Raw genomic sequence first — 14,101 nt, forward strand, 5'->3', positions numbered from 1 at the left:
ACGTATTTTATATTATAATGGATTTGAAGGAGTTTATTCACAAGAATTAAGGGATTTCAAAGGATTTAAAAAATTTGAAAAGATTTTAAAACATTTCTATTAAATTTCAAGAACCTTAAAGGTTTTTTTAAAGAGATTAGAAGGGCATTTTAAAAGATTACCCAGAATTTATAAGCTCCTACAAAATTTCCAGAATTGTCAAGAGATTTCAAAGAATTTGACACATTTTGAGTATTTCCAAGGATTCCAACGAATGATCATTTCATTTCAAAACTTTAAAAGAACCTCCAAGGATTCTAATGATTTTAAGTAATTCAAAAAATTGTATGCGGTTTTCAACAATTTACTAGACTTACAGAAGATTTAGAAGGATTTTATAGGAACTATAAGGTTTTAAGGGATTTTAACATTTCTAAATATTATTTTTTCTATGACAAAAACATTTGGCGGGTCTGCAATATAATGCTTCATTATTTTCTTCTTTTTTTGTATCTGTTGGCGCACTTATTTTTATTGTATAAATATAATAACAGGCCCGCTAAATGCTTTTCTTCTCTTCTTTTATTTCTGCAAAGAATGAATTTAACATCGTTTTATCAATTCCAAGGTATTATTTATCAAACTGATAGTAATTACTGCAATAGTTCATTTACTACTCTTACTAATGTTCCTTTTTTTAAGTATGCTTTCATTCTCAAATTTTCTACTATTTGTAATTGACTTTATTTTATCATGTTACAACTTATCGAATACATAAATAAATATAATGTTAGCTATATATCATTTAAAAAAATTAATTTCCAGTTTATTTCTGTGTTAGATTGAAAGTTATAATGAAAAAGTTATACAAAAAATTTGTTAAAAATTCCCTCAACTTTGTTTTTGCTATAATTATAACAATATAGTTTTAAATGAAGCAGTTAAAGTACTGCTTCAGAAAATATGAATTACATTCTTTTATCAATGTCTAATGACCTAATACATATGACTATAAGATATATGCATATTCGTGTATATTATGTTTTGAAGAATCCTAGTTTAAAGCCTTCAACAACTTCACGTTTTTCGTGCACAGATCCTAATGAAAGTCAATACAATTCGTAAATTTAAAATGAAAAAAAATCTATAACCCCATACAGAAAATCATTCACGGCGAATGAAAAAAAAAAAAATTACGAAAAAATACACTTTTTATTAACCGGTCACTTTTTACTTAATGTAACTATTTTTGTACTTATTTAATTACCTTTACATTTATCTAATTTCACTTTACTAAATTAAAAACAACTAATAGTTTTATTCAACTATATTACATTTATTATTTTTTAAATTATTGTCAGCTCTTCTTTATCGATGACTCGGAGTCTGCATGTCACGTCGCTAACCGTATATTTTTGGTACAACTCAGTCACCGCATCACGAAGGAGACCCAACTGCTAGTGGGAAGCCGTCTGAAACTGGCAATAGAAACATTACCGTAAGTGATACGCACATTATAGGAAGATCTTAGATTTTAGTGCGCATGTGCACAGTTGTCATCTCCCTATACATGGAAAAGTGTGCGAGTGAGAAAATGTGTCAAATTGACGTAAGTTAGAGGTTGTGTTCTTTTATTGATCATCATACGAAAGATACACAAAATAAATATATCAACAGTATTTTCGGTTCTTGTTTGAAAAATATGTGAACAGATTTTGAGAAAGAAACGTATAGGTAAGTACCTTTTAAATTTGTAATAAGATAAATAGGCTAAAGATTCTCAAGGCTCAATGACAGGTAAAACAATAAAATCTATTAGACGTTTATTGTACTTACAGTGAAGGCTTTAAAAAAACGAAGTGTATTTGCCTTCTTCGGCGTGTAACTTCGTCCACAACCCGGAACTTGACACCTCATGGCTTAGAACACATTTCTGACATTTGCATCAAAACAAACAAACAAAACCTCTCAACTTACGTCAATTTGACAAACTTTCTCACTCGCACACTTTTCTATGTATAGGAAGAGGACAACTGCGCACCTGCGCACTCAAATTTAAGATCTTCCTATAATGTGCGTATCACTTACGGTAATGTTTCTATTGCTAAGTGGGGGAACGGAGTTAGGTCTCCTTATTATTCCTTCGTGCACCGCATCCTACTTTCTAACTACGCACACGACCCTCTTTCGAGCAAAATTATCCGCTGTGCACAAACTATATAGTTTTAGTTGAAATGACATTTAGGTGAATCAAAATATAGTACGATTGTATAGCAACCGGTTGGTTGCTATACAATCGAAACTAAATCTCGATTCACCAAAATGCATGGGCATAGGAAACACGGGACTACTATCGGCGAGAAAATTCGAGTCCTCTGGCTTTGACGTTGAATAAGTATATAAAGAAAAAATGGCAGGTTAATGAAAGAGGTATCATTTTAAAGGTGCAAATGTTGTACGTTAATGGGCCGAAAAGTTATATTCCAAACAATTATTTATAGCTTACACATTTGAAAATACGATGAAAAGTGAGGATATTTGATAGCTTTTAAAAACAGTGAACTTTGAAGCATAGTTTTTTTTGAAAAAGTAATAGGAAAAATCTGAAAAAATTCATGGTGGTACATTGAACATTTCCGAACAGATTGCCGTCGGAAAATTTGCAAAATATAAATAATTTTTCGTTTTTTGTGAATAAATATGCGACCGCACTATCTTCAGCTCTAATGAAGATAATGAAGTGATTTAAATTGCAGGTAGTTAGTTGAACTATCTGTAATAATTTACAATTTGAAGGAAGTATGTGCTTCTTGTTGTCTTCGTAAAAATTGCGATATTTTAAGTCTGTTTTTTATATAGGAAAGCAAGTGCGAGAGCCCAGCGTTTTCCAGGGGATCGTCCTCGGTTTTCCTCAGCCCGAATTACCCAACTTGTGCCTCCGAGCCTCACTTTGGCATTCAAACCCTTTCCCTGTTGTGAGGTAAAACAGAGGACGATCCCCGGAAAAAACGGCACCAAACTGGGCTCTCGCCCCTGCTTTCCTATATAAAAAAGTGACTTCAAATATCGCAATTTGTACGAAGACAACAAGAAGCACACACTTCCTTCAAATTGTAAATTATTACAGATAGTTCAACTAACTACCTCCAATTTAAATCACTTCATTATCTTCATTAGAACTGAATATAGCGCGCTCGCAAATTTATTCACAGAAAACGAACAATTATTTATATTTTGAAATTTTTCGACGGCAATCTGTTCATAAATTTTTAATGTACCACCATGAATTTTTTCAGATTTTTCCTATTATTTTTTCTATAAAAAACTATGCTTCAAAATTTACTGATTTTAAAAGCTATCAAATTTCCTTACTTTCTATCAGATTTTCAGATCTGTAAGCTACAAATAATTTTTTGGAATATTACTTTTCGGCTCATTAACGTACAAAATTTGCATCTTAAAAACGAGACCTTTTTCATTAACCTAGCATTTTTTCTTCACATACTTATTCAACGTCAAAGCCAGAGGACTCGAATTTTCTCGCCGATAGTAGGCATGCTATCCGAACCTTCGCTAGCGGGATTGAGTTCACGGGAAGGGGGAGAATTCCATGAGTGGGGAGGACCGCCATCTTACGATGTGCCACTTGATTATGCGCACCAGCGTTTTGGGCCGACAAACTGTGAAAGAAAATTTACACATGTGGGCGCTGCCATGTTTCTCACCGGACATCAAAAGATGGCAGACCTCCCCCCTCATTGCATCAACCCCGTAATAACATGCCTAGTCCCGTGTTTCCTATGTCCATGCCTAAATGTAATTTCAACTAAAACTTTATAGCAGCCCCCTACCTCGACCGTGTTTGTGTATGCAGTAGTAGTTTTCTTACGATCTAGAGGGGAATTGTCGGTTAAACTAATTCAACAGATGGCGCCACAAAACGTAGGTCTGTCTTTTTCATTGAATTCCATTAAGAAAAAGCAAAAATAATTAAAAACTTGATGCTGTTTGAAAAAAAAATATATATATATATGAAAAAATAAGTCTAACTATTAATAATTATTTCAAAAAAGAAAAAGTCATAAAAATATATGGTATAGTTAAATATGAATAAAATTTAATTTTGAGAAACATTTTGAAAGCAGTTCGAACTTTATATTTTTGTGATTTATTTTGCTCATATTATTGATTTTATTATTTGTTAAAGTCAAACGAAATTATTTATTGTTGAAATTATTAATGTAGCTAATGAAAAAATTAATAATATTTAAGACCTCAATGACAAAAATATTTAAAACATATACATGATCAGAAGAATTAATGAAAAATATATTACTTATATCTATTATAAATATCATAATAATTAGAATATGTAAGACTACAACTTAAGTTGCAAAGTAAAGAATATTTGTTCATTTAAAATCTTAAAAATTTCAAGTTTTGAAGGAAATATTTTTAAAAATTAGTGGTAATTGTAATTAAAATGTTTGAGGGAATCATTTGGAAAACAGTCAATGACACGAATGATAAATGAGAAAGTGACTCTAATATAATGTATATATTTATTTAAATTGAATTAAACATCATATATACATTTACGCAGTTCAATAATTTATTTGTTTCTTAACCTTGAAAGCTTTTTTCTCGCTGCATTCAGCCCCTAATAATTTTATTTAAAAATTTTAATTTAAAGGAAATTTTGAATTAGATAGTTAATTATATTATTGCAAACCTCATTTCTAAAATAAACAGGCTATAACCTATTAAAATCTATAAACAAACGTACCGTACTCATGACGGACAGTAGGAGGAAATTCACTTTTTTCGTTCAAAACTGTCCAGAGCCTTCAATTTTCTTGCGACTTTGAATCTTTCTGTTTTAAATTAAAGATCATTAAATTCTATAGACCTTGACTCCCCGAAATTTTGTGTCGAAATATTAGAATTTGTGATTTTTCAAATTATAATTTCCTTCAATGGCGAGAACGACTTCACGTATTCCTTAAAATAATGAATATTTAATAATATTTGATAAAATATAACAATTTAAATTTTTGTAAACAAATTTAAAATGTTTGCCCTTTCGCATAGAATTTTTTGTCAATGGAAATGTTTTAAGCTATTGGACGAATGACTGCTAGTCACAAAAATATTAGAAGAGTTAACAATAACCACTGTTATTAACAATTCTTGTGACAAAATATTTAAACGTAAGGTTTTATCAAATTTAAATTTTCTTTGATGGCCAAGTCGGTGGGTTATTGTCAAAAGATTTTGTATTGAATGAATCTTAGCATGCAGTGTTTTGATTCATTTCCAATCTATTACGATTGAAAACCCGACTTTTTCCGTGTGATACGGCCAACATTGGGACATTTTTTATGTAAATTGTTTATAAACATGTAAGTCGTTATATTCCACTTAATATGATCAAAGATACATTTTTTAGGAATATCCGTAGCCATTGTAGCGATGAAACAAAATAAAAATTTTGATAAAACCTTACATTTGAATATTTTGTCACGAGAATTATTCATAACAATGGTTATTGTTAACTTCTCACATATTTTTGTGACTAGCAGTTATTCGCCCAACAGCTTAAAATATTTCCAGTGTAAAAAAAATTTTCTATGCGAAAGGTCCAAAATTTTGAATTTCTTTATCTAATGTATTTACAAAAATTTAAATTGTTATATTTTATCAAATATTAATAAATATTTATTGTTTCAGGGAATACCTGAAATCTTCCTGGCGCTTGAAGGAAATAATAATTTTAAAAATATCAAATTATAATATTTTGCCACAAGAATTGTTTATAACAATAGTTATTATAAACTTTTAAATTCTTTTTGTTATTAAATGTAATTCCTACATTAATGTGAAACACTTTTAGCACCAACAAATTTTACCGATAATAAGACTATTTGTTAATTTGTTTATCAAATTTGTTTCCAACAAATAAATGGAATGTTAAACAAATTATTTGTATTTTATGAGTCCCTAAACATTAATTTTAGACAATATAAAGTTTTCCTGATCAGTTATCAAGGCGTAAAAAATTGTTATGCACAAAATTTCAGTTTTTCCATGCTTTGAGTAGAAAAATTATTAATAAACAAATAAAGAAGACAAAAGTTTGGAGCGTCAAGCTGAACGAAAAAAGTGAATTTCCTCCTACTGTCCGTCATGAGTACGGTACGTTTGTTTATAGATTTTAATAGCTTATAGCGTGCTTATTTTAGAAATGAGGTTTGCAATAATATAATTAACTATTTAATTCAAAATTTCCTTTAAATTATAATTTTTAAATAAAATTATTAGGGGCTGAATGCAGCGAGAAAAAAGTTTTCAAGGTTAAGAAACAAATAAATTATTGAACTGTATAAATGTATATATGATGTTCAATTCAATTTAAACTTTAACTGTTTTCCAAATGATTCCCTCAAACATTTTAATTACAATTACCACTAATTTTTAAAAATATTTCCTTCAAAACTTGAAATTTTTAAGATTTTAAATATTCTTTACTTTTCGACTTAAGTTGTAGTCTTACATATTCTAATTATTATGATATTCATAATAGATATAAGTAATATATTTTTCATTAATTCTTCTGATCATGTATATGTTTTAAATATTTTTGTCATTGAGGTCTTAAATATTATTAATTTTTTCATTAGCTACATTAATAATTTCAACAATAAATAATTTTTTTTAACTTTAACAAATAATAAAATCAATAATTTGAGCAAAATAAATCACAAAAATATAAAGTTCGAACTGCTTTCAAAATGTTTCTCAAAATTAAATTTTATTCATATTAAACTACATATTTTTATGACTTTTTCTTTTTTGAAATAATTATTAATAGTTAGACTTATTTTTTCATATATATTTTTTTTCAAACAGCATCAAGTTTTTAATTATTTTTGCTTTTTCTTAATGCAATTCAATGAAAAAGACAGACCTACGTTTTGTGGCGCCATCTGTTGAATTCCCCTCTTGATCGTAAGAAAACAGAAAAGTGGGGGCGATGCATGGGGCTGCTCTATAGTTTGTGCACAGCGGAATGTTTTGCTCGACAGAGGGTCGTGTGTGTCGTTAGAAAGTAGGATGCGGTGACTGAGTTGTACTAAAAATATACGGTTTGAGGCGTGACATACAGACTCTGAGTCATCGATAAAGAAGAGCTGACAATGATTTAAAAAATAATAAATGTAATAAAGTTGAATAAAACTATAAGTTGTTTTTAATTTAGTAAAGTGAAATTGGATAAATGTAAAGGTAATTAAATAAGTTAAAAAATAGTTACATTAAGTGAAAAGTGACCGGTTAATAAAAAGTGTATTTTTTCGTAATTTCTTATTTTGATTCGCCGTAAATGATTTTCTGTATGGGGTTATAGATTTTTTGTTTATTTTAAATTTACGAATTGTACTGACTTTCATTAGGATATGTGCACGAAAAACGTCAAGCTGTCGTTCAAAAATTTAATAGTGGTATATTAATTTGAGGCTATGTACGTGACAATATTTTGTTAAAAACTTTATCACAGTTATTAGGTACGGTGAGGCGTCGTTCGGTAATGTCGAAGGCTTTAAATTATGATTCTTTAAAACATGAATTACACGAATATGCATATATCTTATAATAATATGTATTAGGTCATTAGACATTGATAAAAGAAAGTCATTCATATTTTCTGGAGCAAGTTTGAGCGCGCCTAGGGCGCGCGAAGGTTCGATCTTGCGCTTCGCGCTCGATAATGGATTACCTCGCGCTTCGCGCTCGGATATTTTTTCTTTGCATTTGGAATGCTTGAAAAAATCTTTATCAACAAGATCTCTTTTAGATGGCAGTATTTATATGCGTCTTCATATTCTGAATTATCTACTTAATTAAGTATTGCCGAAGATTAAGTTTCTCAAAGCTCTGTAAGCTTTGACGTACACATTCTCATCGTGACACTCGCGCTGCGCGCTCGATTTCCGACAGACATTTGTAAACAGATTTTGTTGGATTTTTTTCTCGTAACTTTCGTAGTTTTTCCACACATTTAAAAAAATTTTTTTTTCAACGTTATTTTTCACGAATAAAACAAAAAGTACGCATCCTATCAAGAAGTGATTCATAACGAAATTGTAGATCTTTTTTGGGATAACAATTTTTGTTAATTCGTCTTTCTTCGTATCCTACATAGCCTGTCTACAAAATGGAATTTTTTATTTTTCATTATTTCTTTTTGTGCAATCATAATTTGATTTTTTGAAGAAAATCCAAAAATTTATCATGATAATTTTGTAGGGCTTTGGCACATTTTTTGTATGTCCTAAAAGACAGGGCGAATTCGTGAACCAGCCATTTTTGATAAGAATTCAAAAAATGAGCGCATTTTTCAAATTTTTGAGACCACTTTTTTTTTTAATTTGAAAATTATATGTACGGATATTTATAGTATTAAAAAGAACAAACAATTTATCACAATGACTTTTTTCGATAAAAGGAAAATGATCAGAGTTATAGCGTTTTCAAAATTTTTTTTAACAACCGAAAATCAAAATCTGAAGCCGAAAAACGCATGACATGAAAAAAAGTCAAGAATAGAAAAACATTTATTTTTGAAAACCCTACAAGATTATCATAACCAATTTTTGGATAATCTTCAAAAACCCAAAATTTTTATTTTGATTGCACAAAAAATAATGAAAAATAGAAAATTCCATTTTGTATACAAACTATGTAGGATACGAAAAAAGATGAATCAACAAAAATGGTTATGCATAAAAAGATCTACAATTTCGTTAAGAATCACTTCTTGATAGGACGCGTACTTTTTGTTTTATTCGTGAAAAGTAACATGTCACTATGAGAATGTGTACCTCAAAGCCTACAGAGCTTTGAGAAACTTAATCTTTTACTATACTTAATTAAGTAGATAATTCAGAATATGAAGACGCATATAAATACTGCCATCTAAAAGAGATCTTTTTGATAAAGTTTTTTTTATGCATTCCAAATGCAAAGAATAAATATCCGAGCGCGAAGCGCGAGGTGAAATTATGTTCCAGCGCGAAGCTCGAGATTTAACCGTTGCGCGCCCTATGCGCGCTCAAACTTGCGAGCGAAGCGAGCCGCGCACATAGCGCGCGATGAGAATGTTCCCACGATGCGGGCAGATTTTTATTATAACTTAAGTACACTTAAGTGCGTTTTAAAAAATAATGAAACTTCACATATAATAGTACCAGAGATGAGTTGGGAGATTGCTCATGTAATGGAATAAGAGACTACGTCAAAATTCGACTGCTAAAAGCCCCCTCTTGGCTTGTGGGTCAACTCCTCGGAGTTACTTCGCAGTTTTCGGCATTTTTCAGATGTTCCGCGTCGGTAATTGCTGAAGTTAGAAAATTTTAAAAATGAGTTACCACCGCAGTTACAATTACAGGAGTTACCATAAATGTAAATGATGTACTGCATATTTATTTACCACTCGAATATTAAGTGTTTATTATATAATTGTTCTAATGATTCACAATTATTAGTGAGTAGTTACCATATATAATGAAAACTAATTATTTATTTTTTAAATTAAAATTTTAAATATTATATCGTTACATAGCTATTTATATGCTATAAATCATAAATTACGACTTATAATTTTAATACATCACCGGAAAAAGTTTTATGTTCACCTATTTTTTATTGACTGAAAAGTTTTATTTATTTTAATTATGACAGAGCCAAACATATATATATATATATATATATTTGAAAAAAAATACTTTCAAGAACTTCATTGTTTATTATCAGTGGCGTTGTTTGTCAGGCAAAATATTAATTTGAAAAAAATGCTTGAACATTTCCAAATATGTTACAAACTTTTTATTCAGAGCTTTTTACAACATTATTTTTAATTGTACGATTTAAAATTTTAAATGATTGATGGCACTTTTACCTTCAAATTAGAATCACATATTTGAGAAAATATAACTAATATATATACACAAAATAATACCTTAAAGTGTACAGTTATTCAAATAAGATAGAAGAAAACAGTAATATAAATACTAAATATTTTAATGTAACATACGCGATTGCAAATTTCTAAATATTAAACTGCAAACGGTTCCACAACATAGTCTTAAGTTTGAGAGATATATGACCCATATTTATGCAAGGCCTTTTAAGTTTGAACCCCTCAATTACTTGCGGGGAAAACCTAGAAAGCTTTCTTCTGGAATTAAGTAAGAACCAGGTAAGAACCGTATATACCTTTGCCTATAGTTCGTCTACCTGGTTGAACCTAATCAATTTTGGAAATCTTACTCTTTTTATGGTCTATTTCTGTTGTAAGAATATTCGGTATGAATGGCTGCGTAGTTGTGAGCCCAAAATTACGAAAATAGAATTAGCACCTTATTACGGTTAAAACACTGTTTAAAAAAAAATAATTGTTAAAGTTTTGTAATTTTATATAAAAAAACATTCATTTTTTTAAAAAAGGCGAATTTTAAACGACAAATAGTTCAATTGACAAACAAACAAGAATGGAATAAATGGAATACTTAAATTGCCAGTTTTAAAAAATTAATATTTTCAACAACAAAAATGAATTTTCAACAGAATGCGTGAATTTTTACCCACTTACCTTGAAGAAGTCAAAAGATAAATTTTTAAACAAAAATGAAATAGCTGAATTTTCAAATAAAAACATTAATTTCTAACAATATAATTTATTTTCTATCCAAAGAGCTAAATATACAACTAAAATCGTAATGTTTTAACTAAAAAGATTTATTTTTAGTTCAAAAATTAATTTAAACTTAAAAAAAACGGGTTTTCAACTAAGTAGATGAATTTCAACAAAAATGATAAATCTTCAACAACAAAAATCAAGTTTCAACAAACCTCTAGAGCTATTAATGTAAAATTCTTTAATTTTTACCTGCTAAATGTTTCAATGTATACAATTTTAAGTATTCCTTCAAAATTATTGAATTTCACGTTACAGTTTAAAATTAATTATTTAACTAAGCATTGGTTTTAATGATTTTTTCAACTATAAAATGTTATTATAATAAATAAAATTTTTAAATTTATTATTTTCAGTTTTTAGAACAATAATACTTTGATAATAATAATATGAATAATTATACCTAATTATTTTAATATATACTATTTAAATTTCGAATTATGATTATTATTATGTTTTCTTAACAGATTAGGAGTTTATATGATAATAATTCAAGGATAATTTTCAAATTCAATATACAATTTTAAAGTATAAGTTTCTGTTAAAAAATTAAGAGAAAAATGTTCTCAGCAAGTATGAATCGCTGGAAACAAACTTTTTGGAAAAATCATTTTCGAAGCAATGTTTTTTGGCTTCTGACATTGATTTTATTAAAAAGGGTTAAGTGCATTTCTCACTTAATTTTTATGTACAGAAAGTTTTCTTTTGATTTTGATTGAAAAATTAAATACGTATATTTAATATCATATATACATAGATACATGCATACATGCATACATATATACGTATATATATACATATATAATAATAATAATAATAATACATAATTTTCATACATTTCATTTAATGTTTAACAAAGTTCTATTTGTTCACACAATTTTCAATTGCTCAAGCAGTTATTTTTCGATAACTATTGAATAGGACACATATAATTAATTACGATGTCACAAGTATTTTTGGAAAAGTAATTATTTAAACAAATTATATTTGTTTAAACAATTAAAAAGTGGTAAATTTTTTCTTTCTATACGCTATAAAGTCAGAAACATGTGTTCTATTTTATTACAATTCTTTTAGTTACCGAAAAAAACTGCTTTAGCAAATAAATATTGTTTAAAGAAAAAAAAAATTATTGAACAATAAAATAAATGTGTCAAAATTATATAATTATTAGTAGCATATGATACCAATTTTAATAAAATAGGACATCTCTGGCTCAATTGAAAAATTTTTGAAAATAAACAATAATTAATTCTTCAAATAATTACGTTATGTTTTTAGACAAATTTACTATTCCAAACAATGACAAAATATTTCATTTCAATAAGAAAATAAGATTATTTTTTAATTTCTGGGGAATAAATGATTGTTTAAATAGTTTACATTTTTTTAAACAATTGAAAATTGTTTTAAAAGTCATAATAAGTATTAAAATTGTATATTAATGATTATTTCTTTGAAAAGGACTACGGGAATTGTTGAAAAATAACAATAAGCATTTCTGCGACAACTTATACTAATTTTAATCTTTTCAGTGCAAGTAACATATCGTTGGAATCGCAAATAAACGTACATTTCAAATATAATATTTTCAAATTACTGATAGAAAAATAAAAAATTTCCTATTCATATTTGGAAGAGATAATTTAGCTCGAAAGTTAATCAAGAATAATTCAAGTTTTCAAGGCGACCTCAAAGTCAAATCAGAAACTGGTTCAAAAATTTGAAAATTGGAAAATGTTAAGTTGAAATTTTTTAAAAATAAATAATTTTCAATATGAAGCAATTAAAATTCGAGAATTTGCAAACGAAAACTAAATTGAATGTTTCAATGTTTGTAAATGTTTTAATTCAGTATTGAATGTGAAAATTCAGAGATTTAAAACTGTAACCATTCAAAAACTTTGAATTTTTATTTATTTTTATTTTAGACGATGCAATTTTAAACTTTTTAATTTCAACCAGTTCATTCAAAATAAGGGCCGCATTTTGGAGCTTGCAAGCCGTGCGGTTGCACAGAGCGCTATGGTTGAGGGGGAGATATTTAGAAATGTTAAAATCCCTTAAAACCTTAGAGTTCCTATAAAATCCTTCTAAATCTTCTGTAAGTCTAGTAAATTGTTGAAAACCGCATACAATTTTTTGAATTACTTAAAATCATTAGAATCCTTGAAAGTTCTTTTAAAGTTGTTAAATGAAATGTTCATTCGTTGGAATCCTTGGAAATACCCAAAATTTGTCAATATCTTTGAAATCTTTTAAAAAATCTTGAAATTTTGTAGGAGCTTATAAAGTCTTGGTTATCTTTTAAAATGTTCTTCTAATCGCTTAAAATTACCTTTAAAGTTCTTGAAATCTAATAGAAATGTTTTCAAATCTTTTCAAATTTTTTAAATCCTTTGAAATCCCTTAACTCTTGTGAATAAACTCCTTCAAATCCATTATAATATAAAATCCGTTGAAATCCTGTAAAGTTACATGAAATCTGATGATATTCCTTTCAATATCTTGAAATATTTGAAGCCCTATGAAATCCGTTGATACCCAGGAAAATTGATTAAAATACCTTATTAAAAGTCTTTAAAATCCTTTAGAATTACTGAAATGCTCCGAAATCTTATAAATCCTATAAAATCCTTTCAAATCTTTCGAAATTTAAGGAAAAATTCTTTTAAGACGCAGATTAACTGAGATATTCGAAATTATCTTTAAATCTTTGAAATCCGTCAAATTATACGCATTGGTATTTTTTCTAGCCTTACGTCACAAATCACTTAATTTTTGATATTAAGGGCATGTGATACAGCTAAATATCTATATTACCGACCTCACTTTTTCAGTTCACTGAATGTTTTTTTGAACCTAAGAACTTTTTTTGCAAATAAAATATCCACCTGAAACTTTGGAAAATGTATTAGAGTACAATAAAGTACGTTTAGGTATTGCATTTTGGTAGGAATTTCACTGACAATTATTTCATCTTTTTTCTGAACCTCGACATTTTTTGAACGTTGGAACTTTTTTTATACATAAAATATCGGTCTCAAACTTTGAGAAATGCAAGAGCTGAAAGAAAACTACGTTTAAGTACAAATCTTAATAGTAAAAGATGTAAAAAAAATTTCAACTATCAATTTCATCGGCATCAGCTGGTAACGTTGTATACGAACATACGAATCCTCTAGAGCCTCGTCTAGTGGCCGCCAGGGTTCGTATTTTCGTGTACAACGTTACCGGCTGATGCCGATGAAATTGATAGTTGAAATATTTTTTTTTTACATCTTTTATTATTAAGATTTGTACTCAAACGTAGTTTTCTTTCGGCTCTTGCATTTCTCAAAGTTTGAGACCGATATTTTATGTATAAAA

Source organism: Belonocnema kinseyi, chromosome 1, assembly GCF_010883055.1.
Source record: "Belonocnema kinseyi isolate 2016_QV_RU_SX_M_011 chromosome 1, B_treatae_v1, whole genome shotgun sequence".
Taxonomy (NCBI): domain Eukaryota; kingdom Metazoa; phylum Arthropoda; class Insecta; order Hymenoptera; family Cynipidae; genus Belonocnema; species Belonocnema kinseyi.